The sequence below is a fragment of the Sinohyriopsis cumingii genome, chromosome 4 (genome assembly GCF_028554795.1).
Source record: "Sinohyriopsis cumingii isolate HCF-2022 chromosome 4, ASM2855479v2, whole genome shotgun sequence".
Lineage (NCBI taxonomy): Eukaryota > Metazoa > Mollusca > Bivalvia > Unionida > Unionidae > Sinohyriopsis > Sinohyriopsis cumingii.
In genome coordinates this window covers 53,911,498-53,929,269 of record NC_142964.1, presented here as the reverse complement: position 1 = coordinate 53,929,269, position 17,772 = coordinate 53,911,498, and the positions used below count along the sequence as shown (strand labels likewise).

Here is a 17,772-nt window from a genome sequence, read left to right as displayed (position 1 = left end):
TGGAGCAGGTGTACAAGATCGTAAATAGAAATCATAATTATTGAGCTTACGCTTTTCGATGATATTGAAACACTCACTCGTCCTTCGTCGTGCGTTAAAGCTTCGACCAGATGGACTTGGTCAATACGTGTGACCGTGTACGTGCATACGTGTATTCCACATGTGGCCGCATTCTTCATCCCTTCATTGCTATGTATCACATCAGGTACTTAGACTACTGTCCAAACAAAAGCACGTGGCCATTGAAACAAATGAATCAGGGCCAGATCAGATCAAGTGTTGGATAGGGGGTCCAAAATTTCAAAAGGGCACTTGACTTTTGACTCCCTTGACAAAAGGTTAATGAATTGTCGTCTTGAAGGATTTTTGGAGATATAGTCTGTGCCGTTTTGACTAAAGATAGTACCGCACCAGTGACCGCTTAGTGATAGTTTGTAGGGTTATTTAAACTTTATCTATTGAGTCTGATTTGGGTGGGGTGGTTCTTGGTTTTGGTTCACCCTTTTGTGTATGGTTATTTAAACTTTCTGGGCCTAATGGTCCTTGGGGTTTGGACCACCTCAAATATTCTTAAATTTAGGGTCTTAACTAGTTTCGCTAGGTATTTGGTTGCCGCATTGTGCAGCCGAGCCTGATGGTCCTTGGGGTTTGGACCACCTTATAGATATTAATTTTGGGGTTATAGTAAATTTTCGTATCTTGATAGACTTTGCCGCCTTGTGCAGCGGGGCCTGATGGTCTTGGGCCTTTTAGACCACCTTATATATTCTAGTTTTTGGGGTCGTATCTAGGTGTTCTAATTGTTTTTAGTGCCTCAAGGACAGGCTGTGCCTTAATGTAATTGCATTTGTTGTACTACAGATACTCTGCGGTCACCTTGCGGTAGGAAAAGATGTTAGTGTCCTTAATTTCATGTTGTAGGATCGTGGTGCACTAGAAAAATAATTATTTTTTTTAAAGAAAAAATAAATAAATAATAATTTTAATTTGTTTTAGATTCATGGTTATTTCAGTTTATTTGTTTCTATATGTGTGGGTTTAGGGTTGGGCTAAGTACTTGCTAATCTTTCTTTATGTTTGATTTATTTTCCTAGTTATATTTGGATGAAGCTATTAGTATGTTGTTATTTTAGTTTCAGGCTAAGTCTTTTTGATTAAGACATATCTTTGCCGAATACTCGGGTCGCTAAGACATGTCAGAGACATCTGATCTTATTTATTCCCTAATTTTAAGTTTATTAGCCTGTCTACTAGTTATGATAATTGTTCCTTTTTTGTTTCATTTATTTATGTGATGTTATTTTATTTTCAGGCTAATTCTAATTTGATAAGATGCATACATAATAGGAAACAATGCATGGAACTTGAGAAATTGCGGTTTCCCATACAGCCTTTGATTTATTGATAATATTCACGTTTACTTTTCAATAACCTAGGTTACATTTTAACGTGGAGAGATTGTCTATTTCAGCGAGTAGTTACAGTTTTAAAATAAAGATAGCATATATTGTTATCTTAAGGGTGTTGCTACTTTTCACAAGAAAAGTCGCTGGCTTAAGTATAATTACAATATTTTGTTCTCCGCAGAATTTCGCTCATTGCCGTACAACGTAAATCATTTGTAGCCGATCCTCCATTTTTATACAGGTATTTCCGGGCTGTTACAAAGGGGCGTTTGCTGATTGGCTGAAAACAATTGGAAGAAATTCATGTCATGACTATGATTAATTGTCCATCAGTCATCTGTTGTCATGTCTTTGTGTGTCATGTCTTTGTGTGTTCTAATAATCGTTTAAGCGTGCATAGTACGATAATAATCAAAAATCTGCGGAAGCACTCAAAATTTCTTATGTTTTATCAAAAGTTGTGTTTTAGGTGGTTTCTCTAGCAACCTATTTTGTTTAATTGCAAAGAAAAGTAAATAATTGCATCATATCCTCCGTTTTGAACCAATGTCAATGTCAGTGTCAATCAAGTTTTGTTATAACATATTTTCTGATATGTTCTACCACAGTTTTGTTTTTGGTGGCTTTCCAAACAATGTTTAGTTGCAACTGGGTGGAAAATTTATTTGTAGACTATTTAAATAACCGCGATAATATTGATCACACTTAACATATATTTTCCAACGTCTGTCTGTCTGTTTCTTTCTTTGCTTGATGCTGTGTTTTTTTTTTTTTTTTTTGTTTTTTTTTTGTTTGTTGTTGCTTGTTTACCTCCATACCAAACTGCGGATGTTTGGTTGTACCATATGTATTTTTGACATAAACTTGGTTGGAATTTTTATTTTGCCATGCACTTCCAATGTACTACCAAGGTTAAGCTTTTGGAGGACTCCCTAGCCCTAGCAATCGTATTGACTTCCATAGCAACTAGTGATAACCGTTTTCCGACCTTGGATTAGCCGGTCAATTGCTATTATATTTTGCTTTTAGAATAATGTACGGAAGATGTGTGAGCTTCATCAGATCAGTCCTTTCTATACAACATAAAACAATTAAGTGACGATGATCGCTTAAAAAAATTCTCCGCCATGTTTAGCAGGTACCCTTAATAAAGATTTCAGCATGGATTCCCAGAAATGTCATCGATAATCATAGTGTCCTTTAAGAGAGGATAGACTGTGTTTAGAATAACGAGTTTTATTCATAAGCATGTGTATGTGTAAAACAAAATAATGAGAATTTCCAAAGATTAGCAGGTTTTTTTGCAGTCTTACTACATGTGTTACCCCCACCCACAAATATCTCAGTGTAAAAATAAAAATGTAAGGTATTTGAGAGTAAGGAAAGAATGCAAGTTAATAATAATCATCACCACCATCATCACAATCATCATCATCATCATCATCATCATCGCAGGCAGGTCGGGATGGAAAGGCACTAAATAATTTTACTTGAATACCCCATTTAATATGCAACTACTTTTCCAGTTAAATGCTATTTATCGTATTTAAAAAGAAATGCTTTGCCCCCAATCACTTTCATAGCTTCTTAGTTTTACAATCATCAGAAAATTTGATTATAATTAAAGATGCAAACAGTTTATATATCAGTGGAGATGAAATGGACCATTGTGTGAAGCACAGCGTTCGTGACAACGGTTATTTCAGTCACGGAAAAATTAAGTACTCTCTTACAACATTGCGACTATTAATCAAACGCGCCTTATAGGACATAACGAATGTGCAAATGCGGGTCAGATGCGGGGAATTTTTCTCGAAACTTGACGAAACTCAAACTTCATCTATCTGTTACCGACTGTCAGTCAATTGTGTTTTTTTCTTCTTAACTCTTCTTTTCTAAATTCATATGGACCGCTATCTAATTGATCAGCTGCATAACGTGACTTGATATGCGTATCCTGTCCGACTAACAGGAGATCTGCTGCGCCAATTGTTACAAACAGTGCACTATTTAATATTGTTTCGAGTCTATGCTCTTAAAATAAGTAACAGAAAAGAGTGAAGACAACAGACTTTGTAAAATTTAACAAATAATTTATTTAACTAGAAAACAAAATGAAAAATGAGAAAAAAGGACTTACTGTATTGCAAATTAAATCCAAATTGTAATCCAAGAATTAAAACACAAGTCCTATCAGTGAAAAGTTCTAAATGAATCTCAGTTCAAATCCCCATGAAAATTCAAGATGGAAGGCGATGACGTCTGTAATAACCTGCGAAGTGCAGATGTGTCAACAGTCTCTTGTTGAATCACAGAAAATATAATTCCAGTTTTGAATTCAGTATAAATTCCAGCGAATGTCTTTGCCCAAGAAGTTTGTCAGAGCACTTCTGTATTTCCAGGGAACATAATCACTTGAATTCAATAATTTGAATAAAATTCAACCCAAACTGGACACAACATAGTACAACTTAACGTGTCAAGTGTTTTAAGCCCAACTGACAATCCTTTATCAAAACATTAGTTATATAGTTATACAGCTAATTGAGACTCAAAACAGATTCCCGGATGAGGGTCAAAATTTTATTCTTCTGGAAATATAGAAGTTTGTTACCAATTGGCACATGATACATATCACGTAATACAGGTATGACCATGACTCAACTTTATGATTCTTACTCTGAGAAAGATAAAAAAAATTTTAATAAAAGGTTGTTTACCAAAACTGTCACTGATTTTGGAACAAAGTCAGCAACTAGATGCAATGTTTTCATTACCCGTAGCATATAACGAAAATAATAATAAAAAATATTAAAAACTAACAAACAAATTAAATTAAATTAACTATTTATAACAATATGTATAAATTTAATGTTTAAAAACTTCATATTTTGCATTTAAATTCGGTTATATTTTCACTATGAATATAATTAGATATCTAATCAAATGGAGAAGAAAAAAAATTCATAAGAAAAACGTTGGTTATGAAGAAATTGGTATGCTGTCGAGTAATGTGGTTAGCATGGTTCATTATTTTGAGCGAGAAAGACCAGCGAAAAGTTTGAAGCTGGATACAGTATTTAGACTTCAAGGAAAGCTTATGTTGTTAAGATCCAGAAGGTGCAAAGTTAATTTAATTTATGTTGTCTGACGTATCATAAACGTACGATTTTCGCGAATTTCCACTCTGAGACAAGTCCGAGCTCATGTGATAATAAGTATAACCTTTTGATCCAATCATATTTCGGCGTTGACGTGTGTGCCGCATAGTTTACCTGTTTTAAAAATAAAGTCGCATGTATACAATGCATGTGCAGTGAAGAAGACAATGTCTAATTTTTGCATGGAACAGGATTCCTAAAGTTGAATTGAGTTAATGGCAAGTAAAAACTTACTTTTGCATCTACCATTGTTCTGTAATTCAAGAAGGGATGCATCGTAGAGTCGTAAACATGGTACATGTAGCTCTTGTCACCGGTTTTCACATGTGCACGTACTTGTCTCAGTAAACATTCGCGAAAATCGCACGTTTCGGAGCCTGTAATTTCAGTTTGGTACAACGCAGAAAAGTCAATGATGGCTTGATGAATAGAAAAATATCTCAGGAGTGAAACAAGCCATATAGTATGGACGTGTGCCTTTAAAGACGGAAATAGCAGAAGGAAATCTAGGGTCATGGGTGGAACGAAGTATTTGGAAGTTCCGTTTCTTCTCTCTTATATATTATGATAGAGAGAGTCCTATGTCAAAATGGGTCATGGGGGTAATCTAAGGTAATTTTGTCACTCGGTATGATTTTTTCCATTAGATTATTGTTTTTTTCCTCAACATCAAGCTCGCGTCGAGCACCTGTGGTTTTAACGCTTTAAATGCATTTTAACGCTTTGCAAGTTGAACATGTTCATCTTTGACATGCGGTCTTTAACATGACTAATTACCCATTTGTACTGTACTTGTACTGAACAAGCGCATGTACTCGTTGGAAGTCTGATTGACGGTTGTAACCTTGTCAATACACAATCTGAACAACTGTTACACTCTTAGTTGTCTGATTTTGAATACTTGGGCTTACTTTGTTGAAAATGAATGCCTGGTCCTACTGGTTCATTCTTTGTTTACCTATCCCACTTGGATCTATCCCCGTGCCCTCATTGTATTTTTGCGACTCTGTTAAATATAAACCGCCCGCACATAACTTTTGATCTTCCTCTTTATTTTCTTTTTTTGTAACTTTATGCTTGCAAGCGAAAAACCATTATTATTATTATTATTATTATTATTATTATTATTATTTATGCAAATAAACAAAGGAGAAATATGTAAACACTGATCTTGCATTCTTTCTTATGAATATTACATTTATATTAAAATAATTTAATTAATTAGTTATGTTTTTATTACTATATAATTTGTTATTATCTATTACTGTTGTTATTGTCAGATACAGTGTTTCGGGTACGGCATTGTCATACGTTTTCTTGAGAGGCATTCCACTTCATCAATCAGAAACCAACGAATCAAGCACGCCCAAATGACTTCTAAGACAGCGACTACAAATACGTTGTTCTTGGCGGCGAAAATAACCGGTGTCATTTGTTTACATACGGTATAATGTGATTATGTTTTTTGAAAAAATATATAGATGTGTCAGAAAATGCCGTTACTTTATTGCCTTTAACACAATAATGACTGTTTGCCAGGGCCGGCGGCAGACCCTGCCAGACTATCTGGCGCCCTAGGCAAAGTTAGATTTTGCCCCCCCCCCCGGAATATATCAATTTCAAAATTCATAAACAATAACTTTTTTTAAAAAAAATGCGCCCCCTGAAATAAGCGCCCTGCCTATATGGTAGCGCCGGCCCTGCTGTTTGCACAGGAGTTTGATTGAAGTTGTCCAAAAAGGTTGCTAATACAGGGATTTGAATAACAGACCATAATAGGAATAATTATTAGTTTATCAGAGGAGAATATGATAGAGGGATTGTATATATATATTATTGAGAAGATAAATGGGAAAACGTGTCAGAACGGCGTTCGTACAAAGTCATGTTAAAGTTTAAATACACAAAATATAAATATGTTTACATGGGGGGGGGGGGGTCAACAAACCACCGAAACGCACCGAAATTAAGGAACAATGTGGAAACAACAAAATGCTGTTAAATTATATTGTATATACCATAATATATCATTGGTTGTGTATATATAATTTATTAATTTGATTATTTAATGTTACATATATAATAGAGCTATGTACTTTCATACTGATGAAATGGAAAGATGTGTCTATCCGCCGCCGAACATAATATGTACCCATCAACACCATTAGAGGTTTGGTGGCTCATCAATCGGACTGCAAAACACCATAACAAAATGATTTTTCCATAGTATGTATTTTGTGCAGCTGCTGTGTACTTAAATTTACAAAGTCTATTCGCACGGCTGGCGTGTACAAACTGTCACTAACAATAGTCGTACTACTACCGGAGATTGTTTGAGTTTGGATTATATTAATTACGATATGGTGTGAAAATAATTAGATCCTACTCCGTGAATCGGTGGTTTCCTAAGAGAAAACATTTGGATAACTCGATTTTACTTTAAGAGTCCAAAATTTTATTTCAGACCAAACTAAAGCGTCCAATGGAGGGTAAAAAATACAATCGTCAATAACGCTAACCAAGGGAGGGTAAACAGACCAAAATTTCAGACCGAAATAAAGCTTCCTACGACGGGTGGAAAAATACAAACGTCACTGAGACCTGTAACAAGGTTATTTTTTGTGTATGTCAAATACATTTGCCTGCCCCCGCCCCCATGAATGTGGTAAAAAGGTAACGGTTAGGTGGCGTAATTAAATTATTATTATATCAATAATGGAATCTCGCACAACTGAACTAGCTCTACAGCGACTAGATGCAATTAAAAAATATCTTGCCGTCCGTGATTCTGTCAAGCAACAACTACAAGCGCTTCAGGAGTCTCAGGTGGAATTTACAGAAGGTGCAGATTAGTTATTTAAACCGGTTACAAGGGCTACCGTGGGTCTTCCTCCCACGTTGGGACAAATATCTAAAACAACTGGAACAATAGCAAAAAGCGCTAAACAAACAAAAACGATTCTTAAAGAACTTCCAGGTGAAACAGGCGGTGCTACTTATCAACCACATACACAAGAAATACTTGATAATATTGACCAGCGTCATTCTGAAGTGGCCGATATAAAGGATCCTATACCAGAATCAGAACCAGAACCAAAAACAAGTGATTAATAAAATTACCCCAAAAAATATTGTTGCCCTAAGAAATATTAAAAGCGTGGATCATTTATCTTCAATTGCAGCGGCAAGTTTAAGTAAGAGAACAATTTTTAAAACCCGAGTATGCTAATAAGCCTATGGATATTTAAAAAAAAACCCTGGTACAAATGGATATTTCGACTACGCTATGACGTTGATCAGGCCAGAGTTAGTGAGATAAGATATATTGCATTTATCGATGGAAAAGATAGATATCTCTCATTTTTACAACGAAAACCAAAGCCACAACCACCACAACGGCCACCTCAGCCACAACCTCCACCTCAGCCACAACCTCCTCAGCCTCAACCTCTTCAACCACAACCTAAAATTAATTTTATGGACACATTTACGCCTGAAGGTATTAGCGCTATCAGGGATCCGGACCAAATAGTAAATATTGCTGCGTATGGATACGATAAAAGAGAAAAATACATAAAATCCAAATATGTTAAAACTCTGAAGCGTGAAAATTGGATTAAAAATGTATATGTCATCGCTAATAATCTTCAGAGCATCAACGAGGGTGAGGAAAGTTTTTTAATTCAAACGTGAAGTAGGACAAAAAAATAGAATCATACTCAGCAGCAGGCAATAAAGAAAAATTTCATGGTACAGATCCTGGTTCCTATTCCACTGGAAGTGGTCTTATTACCTTATGCCCCAATAACGTCCTTGCCGACATAACTGACGGAAGACGAGCCAGTAATATTTCCCCAGAAATCATTAATGAAGCAGCTGCTATTTGTCAAAGATTATTTACAGGGGTATCATGGACATTAATGTTTATCGGTCTCTCATCGATGAAATTGTTGATGATTACCGTAGAGATAGAGGGCATACAATTAGATCAGTGACAAGAAAATAAGATGATCATACATAGCGCTCAACTTGGACTGATCATGGTCAGGGTGATAAATTCGAGATTACCTGCGTATAAAGCGATCTACAGGGATGGACTCGGTGACGTTTTTCAGGGTCTGTTTAGCAGGATAGCCCCAAAAGCAATACCGATTGCAAAGCAACTGGGAATGAAGGCAATTGACGTTGATCGTGATAAAGGTCTTGGTGCTCTTGGTTATGTTGCTGATAAAGCATTCTCAGCAATCAAGGCCAGACTAGCACGACTATTACGACGAAAATCTCAGCCAGTAAAATTGCCCAGCACTGAAGTGATGTCTGCAAATGTTAGTAAAATAATAAATCAAGCGGCAGATCAAAAACTAGCAGAGTTACCTCTCAGAAATAGAAAAAACATGGCTGCTGGTCTAATAGCAGAAAGTGGTCTTTGTGTTAGACGATAACAAATATAAAAATGTCTAAAAGTGTATCTGATCCTGCATTTGACATGGATGTACCAGGTCTCAAGGATGAATCAGTGCGCGATTATCAACATTATTCTTATGACGCACGAGAGCCAAATCAGGGTGGACGAATCGAACTGCAAGTTCAGGATACAAATAGATAATGCTGACACGCTGAAGCATTTATTAAAGTAGAAGGTAAAACATTAAGAACAGTTGCTATTGAATATAACGCAGATGTTAGAGTTGGTTTTGTTAATAATGGCATTATGGCGTTATTCAACAGTGCTATATACATGTTTGGCGGAAGAAACATTGAAATATGCCAAAATGACTTCGACGTTGCCACGACGATAGTGGGTCTAGCAAGATATTCCGATGATTATTCAAGATCAGCTGGTCCGTCAATGATGTTTTGCCAAAGACACTTCTGACTACGCTGACAACATACAGTATAATATAAGATGACCAAGAAATAATGCCGACACCACTGACGCTGACGTGTGGCCGGTGGTTCATGGTGCTAATCCAGAATTTAAATTAGGATTCGCAGCACGTCGATCAATGCTGAAAGATAGAAGCAGAAGATTTTCATGTGCAATTTCACTGTCACATATCTTTGGATTTTGCAGAAATGTCATAAAGGTTATTTTTGGAGCTAAGCACACAGTTGTACTTGTAAGAAAGGCTACCGACGACGATGCATTCTGGCGCCCTATCGGTGATGCAGGTAAAGTAATTAGTTATCAGAGCGAACAAATCAACGATGAATTGCAGCGCAGAATCAAATCTATTACACGAAAAGAATCCAAGATCGTTATTACGGTTCATCTGTTTTTTTAAATTTTAATAGACAGCCATAACATAAGCAAATACATATTTCGAGTTATCGGTCACTGTAGTCGAGTTGGAAATACGTCGATCCGTCTAGCAAAGAGACATACAATCTAATTCTACTTTACTTTCTTTTTGCTCTCGTTTTTCTTAGTATATGTTTTAGTATATCGAATTAAGAAAGAACTATCTTGCGCAGATTTTCTGTGGGAAATGTACATTAGTATTAACATACTGGGCATTTTGGACCGAGCTTAGTGATGTAGGTCAACAACCCTGACTTTACCCTGCTCGTCATGTGCGAGTCAACGATTTACGTAAGTGCACACGAGCGCGTGGTTGAGCCTTTCCCTGTTTACGCACAAGTGAAATTATTATACTATATGCCGTAGTCATTCAATGCACTTCTGTAGCTGGCCACAATTGTGATTATTGATCGCAAATGTACTGCATAAAATATATTATGCAGATATATTTAGCTAGTAGAGTACATTTCATGGAGAAATGATTTCTTTGTGTAAGAATATATTATTATACTCATTCATGACATTACTATATCAAACAGTTAATTTAGAATGTTTTGTTTGTGTGACAATATTTTATTTTGTGGCTATTTTTATGTGAGATAAATTTTTCAGGGATTGTTTGAGAATACTGTGGCCAAAATATATTTCGTAGAGATTTCTTTAATTACAGAATTATTGCGGTTTATATAGCTGACAAAATGTTTGGATTAATGCGTATAGTATTTAGAAAGAATATGTGCATACATGCAATACTGGAATCAGATTACTCGAAGTGTGTAACATTACAGAAAAGATTAAATATTAATTTCATTTAATGATTCATACAGATTTGTTGAAAAGGTTCAAAACAATGTATGATTTTTCAAAAACGTATCCAGGGCATCGTGATAAATTAATCGACTTAGGGATTTTATTGGAACAACAATGATGGAGACTTAGTCAAGCTTATGACAACAGACGTGAAAAGTCATTATATGATATTGTGTAAGAAAAAATGAAGTCCTAGATGTTGACTAGACCACCAGTACAGTACGAGCAGTGATAACTTTGAAACAGTGAATACAATGCAACAGCAAAGTGTGTGTGTGTGTGTGTGTGTGTGTGTGATATTTAACGTAGCTTTAACAAAAATTCAGTCATATTGCTATGATGTCTGCAGTGTGGCAGTTTACATTAACGCCTAGCACTGTGGCATCATGCTGCAGCCATATAGCATCATGTCCCACCCAGTCACATTATCCTGACACCAGGTCAACCATGCTGAGCGCCAGTTTTGTAAGTCTCTGGTATGACTTGGCCGGGGTTCGAACCCACGACCTCCCGCTAATCACTTAAGCCACCGGATCTGTCCAGTAACAAAGAACACAATGGATATATTATTTTTAGAGATGTCTTCAGCATCATAATGTATGCGATATTTTTAACGTTAAAAGTCCCAAAAACACTCGGAGCTCGACCATGCCTTTAATGTTCTCTCAGAGTAAAGTATCGTAATCAGATTGCCGATCATGCAGATCTAATACCGAGTATTATGGTGCGTGTCATACATGGCAAAGAGCAGCTCGTAAATTTCTATTTAATAGAATAATATTTTCACGGTAAAATACATTATTTCCAACTGAAGTATAATTATATACTTATTGCAATCTTTTACCTGCATTTTGTATTGTGTTTAGAATATTTCATACATGTATAGTTTTTAATATTCATTTCCGAGTCTGTTTCAACAAAAGGATAATAATTGTTTCCCAAATTCATTTGATAGAGATCATTTTGGTACAGTTCCTAATCCAGCTGCTCTACTATGTAAGTATATTAAATGTTCAAAGATATGAGTTATGCCTACTCAACCAATGGCATATACAGTATAATTTAAGTGCTTTTCGTCGTTTACAATGTGTTCCGGTGTTTACACTCTGTTCGGTGTTCGGCGTTCGGCGTTTACACTGTGCTTTGGTGTTTGTATCCACCGTCGATAAGGTTATGGCTTTGTAGAATGCGATACGTCGACCCTGATATGCATTTCTAGGTGTTGATGTCTTACCGCCATAATGTTCAATATCCTGTAGTTCTGTTCCGTCTGCTTTGCCAAGGAAAAAAGGCACATTTTGTAGGATATATCAAATGCTTGTAGTTGGCAATTCATACTGACACTACTGCCTTGGTTATAGTCTTATTGCTTTAGTCTTGTTTCCCCCCATTTTAATGTCTTTCTTAACCACCGAAGTACTGGCTGAATGTGGTTAGATATTCGTTAAGTTTGTAACATAATATATGCACGTACATGTAATATAATCCAGTTCATAATAAGGTCGCAAGAGTTATCACCCTTATAATATTCTAATTGATTTGCTACTCTTCATTTATACAAAGACAATGGTGGAACATGTATGAGATCTGAGTTGATAAACATATTGAGCATACGTTATGTCTTATTTGTTGACCCATTAACCGATATTTCGCCTGTCTTTCAGAAAAAGTTTTAAGTATTGAATGATCCGTGATCCTATTAAAAAGAGCCTCATATTTTAATGACGAATTTTCTTTTTCTTCTTCAGATAGATTTACATCCGAGGCAAAGAGATGAAGATACTGAACTATACCAGTTACACTGGCACAAAAGGAGATTCCGTTTTGTTGCGATAACAAATCTACTTTTCCCACAATGGAGAAAATTTATTTTTTCGACCCTTTACCAAAATGATACAAGCGTTCTCACTTTCGAATTTATTGTATTGTCACCTTTAAGTTACAATATCAATATGACTTGAGTACGACAAATACATGCGAGAAAATAAATATTTGCAGAGTCATTCATGTGATATTTCTCTACCTATATAATGCCTTCCTTATACAGCAAAAATTTAGTTTTGCTTTGACTGAGCGGTCACTGTGGATTTGATACCCTATCTACACCTTGGCGTATCGAGCAGATATTTCTGTGCTTCGGATCTGTGAATTTCATTGGATGCGACGGCAAGCCTTATTCTTTCAAAATTAAGTTGTTCGAAATTGAACTCTGTTCCTACATGATCGAGACAAGGAGAGCACATAATTTGTATCGACTGATAAATAAGCAGCCCCTCCCCGCCGGTCCGTGTTTGCACAAATATATTTCACTCAAATAGACCTGTAATGGCTTCCCTCTGGAACATAGTCATACTTTCGATGTTAAACTTTCGATGTTAAACTTACAAAGTATCCTTTTTAAGTCAATCGTCTACAACATTTTCGTCCGATGTACAATGTACCACGCTATTGGTTAGTTGGCATTACATACCAAAGGAGGCAACACATGAAATCCAATAGATGTAGCTTGGACAAAGCACCAATATAGCTGTTTGATCCGCCAAAATGTAGATAGGGTTATCATATCGGAATCTTGGCTGGCGAAGATGGGAAAATAGATGTAGCTTTATGATCCAGACGGGACGAAGAGGACTAACTATTGTGAACAGGTGATCTGTGATTAAAGGTGACTGGGATGACATGTTTTCCTGTATATTTACTGTATATTATAGCAGCAGAAGAAGCCATTCACAAGTGGTGATGCCTTTTCAAGGTCATGTGAAAAGATGGGTGTAAAACAGGCTCCTTAAATCATGTTATTTGCCAGATACTACCAGCAATTGAAAGGTTTTGACCGGCACATGCACTGACCAACTGGACATTGATTATAGGATATCCAAAATATCATTATATCAAATTGCCATTGATTTGTTTATCCTTTGAATTGTGAAATAAGCGAAGTAACGAAGCAAACTTTGAATGTCACTCTGTCTAGTAAACGGACTGTTTCTTCGTTTGACAGTCTATAACAGTGTCGCTAACTAAACTTAATTCAAAGGTAACTATGTCTCGTTTGCACATTATTTTTCCACGGGCAATCAGTAGAGGTGTCGCTAACTAAACTTGCCACTGCTTAACTGCATGAAGGCTATGCTACTCACAGTTAGCTGGTTAAATCGCGGTAAAGAAGGGCACCATAATCCTTTAGTGAACAGCAGTCTAGTAGATCTCAACGGTCATCTTCTCAGTAAAGTTGCGCTTTTTTAGTTGTGAGGCTTATATATGCCTAGATAAAACAATAAAATGTATCAGTTTTACTACTAGAGAGGGTACTACTCACTACATCAGAACACAAGCATAATGGACACGAAAACTGTAACCCTTAGTGACGGATTTATTATTTTACTGCCCCTATAAAAAGTCCTAGTTGCTGCAAGTCAAAACGAAACCTCAAAATCAGAACCTTTAAAGACCTTTATACTTTATATCTTCAAACAATGGCAAACTGTAAAAGAGGATATATCATTTTTTGTTGTTCTTCTTTTTCTTCTTTTTATTACAAAATGAAGTTTTGAAAACCATATCTGCATACTTTAAAATCTGCCGCCCCTGAATTGGTCGCCCTGTGCAGTTGCCCTGTCTGTCTTATGGGCATTCCGCCACTGCTCTTAGCCGGTTTCGCAGACAATATATTAACTTCCATTACCATGAAGCAGCGTGTTGGTGGATTTTTGACATCATAGGGAAGCTGTGCATCTCTGAGCTACTCTGGAGGGTGTTTCTTACTGGTACATATGTCGGCGGTCACTTTCCAGGGGTAGAATTGAAGTGTTGGTCACGTGACATTAACGTTCCAGCCAAAGTAGTACAGTGCCTACGGATTATTCGTGCAGACACACATGATAGATTCCCCGACCACGTGATTTTGAATGGATTTAATTAGAATGTGATACTTTTGCTCCAAATGTTGGTGAGATGCCACAACTTGGTTATGATCACGTGGACACTGCTCATTATGGTCAGCCAAGAGAGAACAGTGATGCAATCACAGTCCCGGTCAAATAATGAGTGGAAGATTCTCTCGTACTTTGATCACAGTCCCGATCAAATAATGAGTGGAGGATTCTCTCGTACTTTGATCACAGTCCCGATCAAGTAATGAGTTTAGGATTCTCACGTACTTTGCGTAGGACAATTACAGAGGACTGTCAGCAGCTGAATCATTGACAAAAAACTAGTTAGAAATCAAAGAACATCATCCGAATATTATTCGTTTGATGGAAATTTCACAGTTACTTCCAGTGTCAAGCGTGGAATGCGAGGGTTATTACTGCACCTGAGCTCGTCAGCTGAATGTAGACGCTCTTGATGAATTTTTGAGAATATATCTTGTTGGAGTTCATATAAAATATCTTGAACCGATGCCAGCTGTCAGGAAGTGGAAGGGAAATCGAAATAGATATCTGTATCTTTCGCCAAACCGATGACCTTGAAGTGAGTTGATATATCGTACTGCATGATGTGGCAAAGTTATGATTGGTGACAAGAATACTGTGTAAATACGTTTTGCTAAAAAAAAAAATAATAAAAAAGACTTGTGCCGAAATCCATGGCTCACATAGGGATACACCGATAGTTTGCTATTTCCACCTGGTGAGACTGACGTAGAGATGGAAGTTTTAGGGGTGTGTGGTGTGTGGGTAATAAGCATATTATACAAACAGCAGAATCACGTGTATTTATTGAATCAGTTAAAATATATTGTTGGTATTTAAAGATCCTCAGTGTAGGCATATGTGACTTTGACAACAAAGCAAACCAGGCCACAGTGGACTATTATTGAAATGTTTTTGAAGCTGATAGACTTTATAATAAAACAGCCAAAGAAGTGACCTTGAAAGTGAAAGCTTACATGACCATGTGTGCAATACTCCTTGAAGGTATGTCGGACTAAGTACTGTTACTTTCAGGAAGAGATTTTGAAGATTTTGCTACCGGATTTCCTAAATACACCAACGGAATGATTTCATTTGTCATGTGCACAATGTACGTTTAATGTAGCACGAACAGTAATCACGATACAGACTTGAATTATCAACTCAGACTGATAGTAGATTGAAACATAAACTAAATTAAATGAATTATTCAAAGTACATTTGGGTTTCTGTTAGGATTTTTTTTTCTTGCAGGCTCTAAAGAAGTTGTTCCAGACAATTGTATGTATTTAATACGCATATTATTTAAACTGATTTCAATGTTGGTGAAAAAAACTGAGAGTTATTCATGGATAGTATATTTTTCAAAATTGTTCATAATATATTAATAGCTGTTAAAGAGGATGCTTTCAACATCAGGTTATTTTGGGAATGCAGTTCTGTTGGAAGTAAAAATTGTCAGTTTGCAGCAGTTTGTAAAGCAGTGTAGGCTATATGTTCAAAACGTCCGAAGTACATTTTTTTAATTAAGAGTGATGTTTCAGTTTGGAATTGAACTGCGAATAAAGTAAGAACGATGATGAAAATTTAAAGGGTATGTTTTATCCAACAATAACTATCAGTTTTCTGAAGTACCGTCCTATAAGTCGAGTCAAACTGCAAAAAACAAAGATCCTGATCTGCCGTAGCATAATTTGCATGCAGACCAGCGTGTATGTTGTTTGTTCTTCTAATTATCCTAACAAATTGTACAGACCAAGATCAGCCAGCGCATTCGGAGCAGGCAGATCTGGGTCTGTGCAGTTTGCAGTTGGACTCGATTTATAAGCGAGTATAAACCATATAGTTTAGTTCCAAGATTAGAATTTGTTCATATGTTCACCGCGTCAAAAACACAATTTATCCTGAACATTTTCTTTAAAGTCTGCAAAGGAAATTATATTACTATAAACAATATTAAAAAAAGTAACTTAGTTTAACTGAAGGGTTATGCAAGTTTATGAGCTATGTCCTTCTATGCGCCATATCTGCCTATTTCACTGATACGCGTACTCGTTCTGAATTCAAGGAATGGTAATCTATCATGAGATAGCAGTCGTTAATACTTCAAAGTATTTTTTCAATAATGTTCCTCTCGGTTAGTTTGGTAAATATTTGTTCAATCTGAATGTTTGTTTGCCTTTTGTTATATAGCACGTATTTCCCATTTGTAGATTGATTAATTATTTAGCTCCAGCAAAGGTGCATTGTTCCGCTTTAATATACGCGCCCCTCTTTTTAAAAAATATAAACAAGTGTCAACTTTGAATTAGATATGTGCAATAAGGAATTCTATTAAGAATACACAATCTACGCCCCTTTGCTGTAAAATTGTATCCATAAACTGTCCGAGGATAAACAAATTTAATATACACACCTACTAAAAACCTCGCAGGTGGCTTACATATTTTCCTATGAATTTATACTATATACACATGTATATCTTGGGGTGGGTGGGGAAACGGGCATTATCACATGTATTGTTTAGTTGTTAGATCTTAGTGATGTTTTTATTTTCAAATCAACAACTGGTAGCTATAAATTACATATGCATAAAATTGTAATGACAGAGAACAAGATAAAGGTGCCAGGCAAGGGGGTCATAAATAGAGGAAGGAATCGTCCTAAGCTAATGTCACGTGCTGAGTGCATCTATTTGGCAGAATAAGATAATTCTCCTTTTATTTTAGTATATCTTGTCAATGTTTTGTGAAAGAAAGAAAGACACATAAAGTAAAGGGAAATACAGTTAATTTTCCTTTGTTATGGGAATTTGACATATCCTACAATGATGTAAGTTACTTGTTTTGCAATAGATAGATAGAGAGACAGACATATATATAGATAGACAGACAGACAGATAGACAGACAGACAGACTGATAGACAAATAGACAGATAAATATATAGACAGACAGACAGAGATAGACAGACAGATAGACAAATAGACAGACAGACAAATAGACAGACAGACAGACAGATAGATAGATAGATAGATAGATAGATAGATAGATAGATAGATCGGTAAATGCTGAAATGCATTAATTTACGTTACAATATATCACAATACAATTTCAGCTGACAGTACTCTTCCCCAATCCCCATATTTCATCAGATAGATGCTGGCATATTACTCTTGGGA

The 17,772-nt window shown here is 36.1% G+C and overlaps 1 long non-coding RNA gene across 1 annotated transcript in view; it reads left to right on the top strand.

The window, feature by feature from the left end:
- Positions 1 to 16,755, top strand: part of LOC149801178 (uncharacterized) — a 29,162-nt gene extending 12,407 nt beyond the window's left edge. Inside the window, exons 2-3 of the long non-coding RNA XR_016420586.1 lie at positions 5,848 to 6,012; positions 12,428 to 16,755. This is a non-coding gene — a long non-coding RNA (uncharacterized LOC149801178). The remainder of the gene's footprint in view (positions 1 to 5,847; positions 6,013 to 12,427) is intronic.
- The last annotated feature ends 1,017 nt before the right edge of the window (positions 16,756 to 17,772 follow it).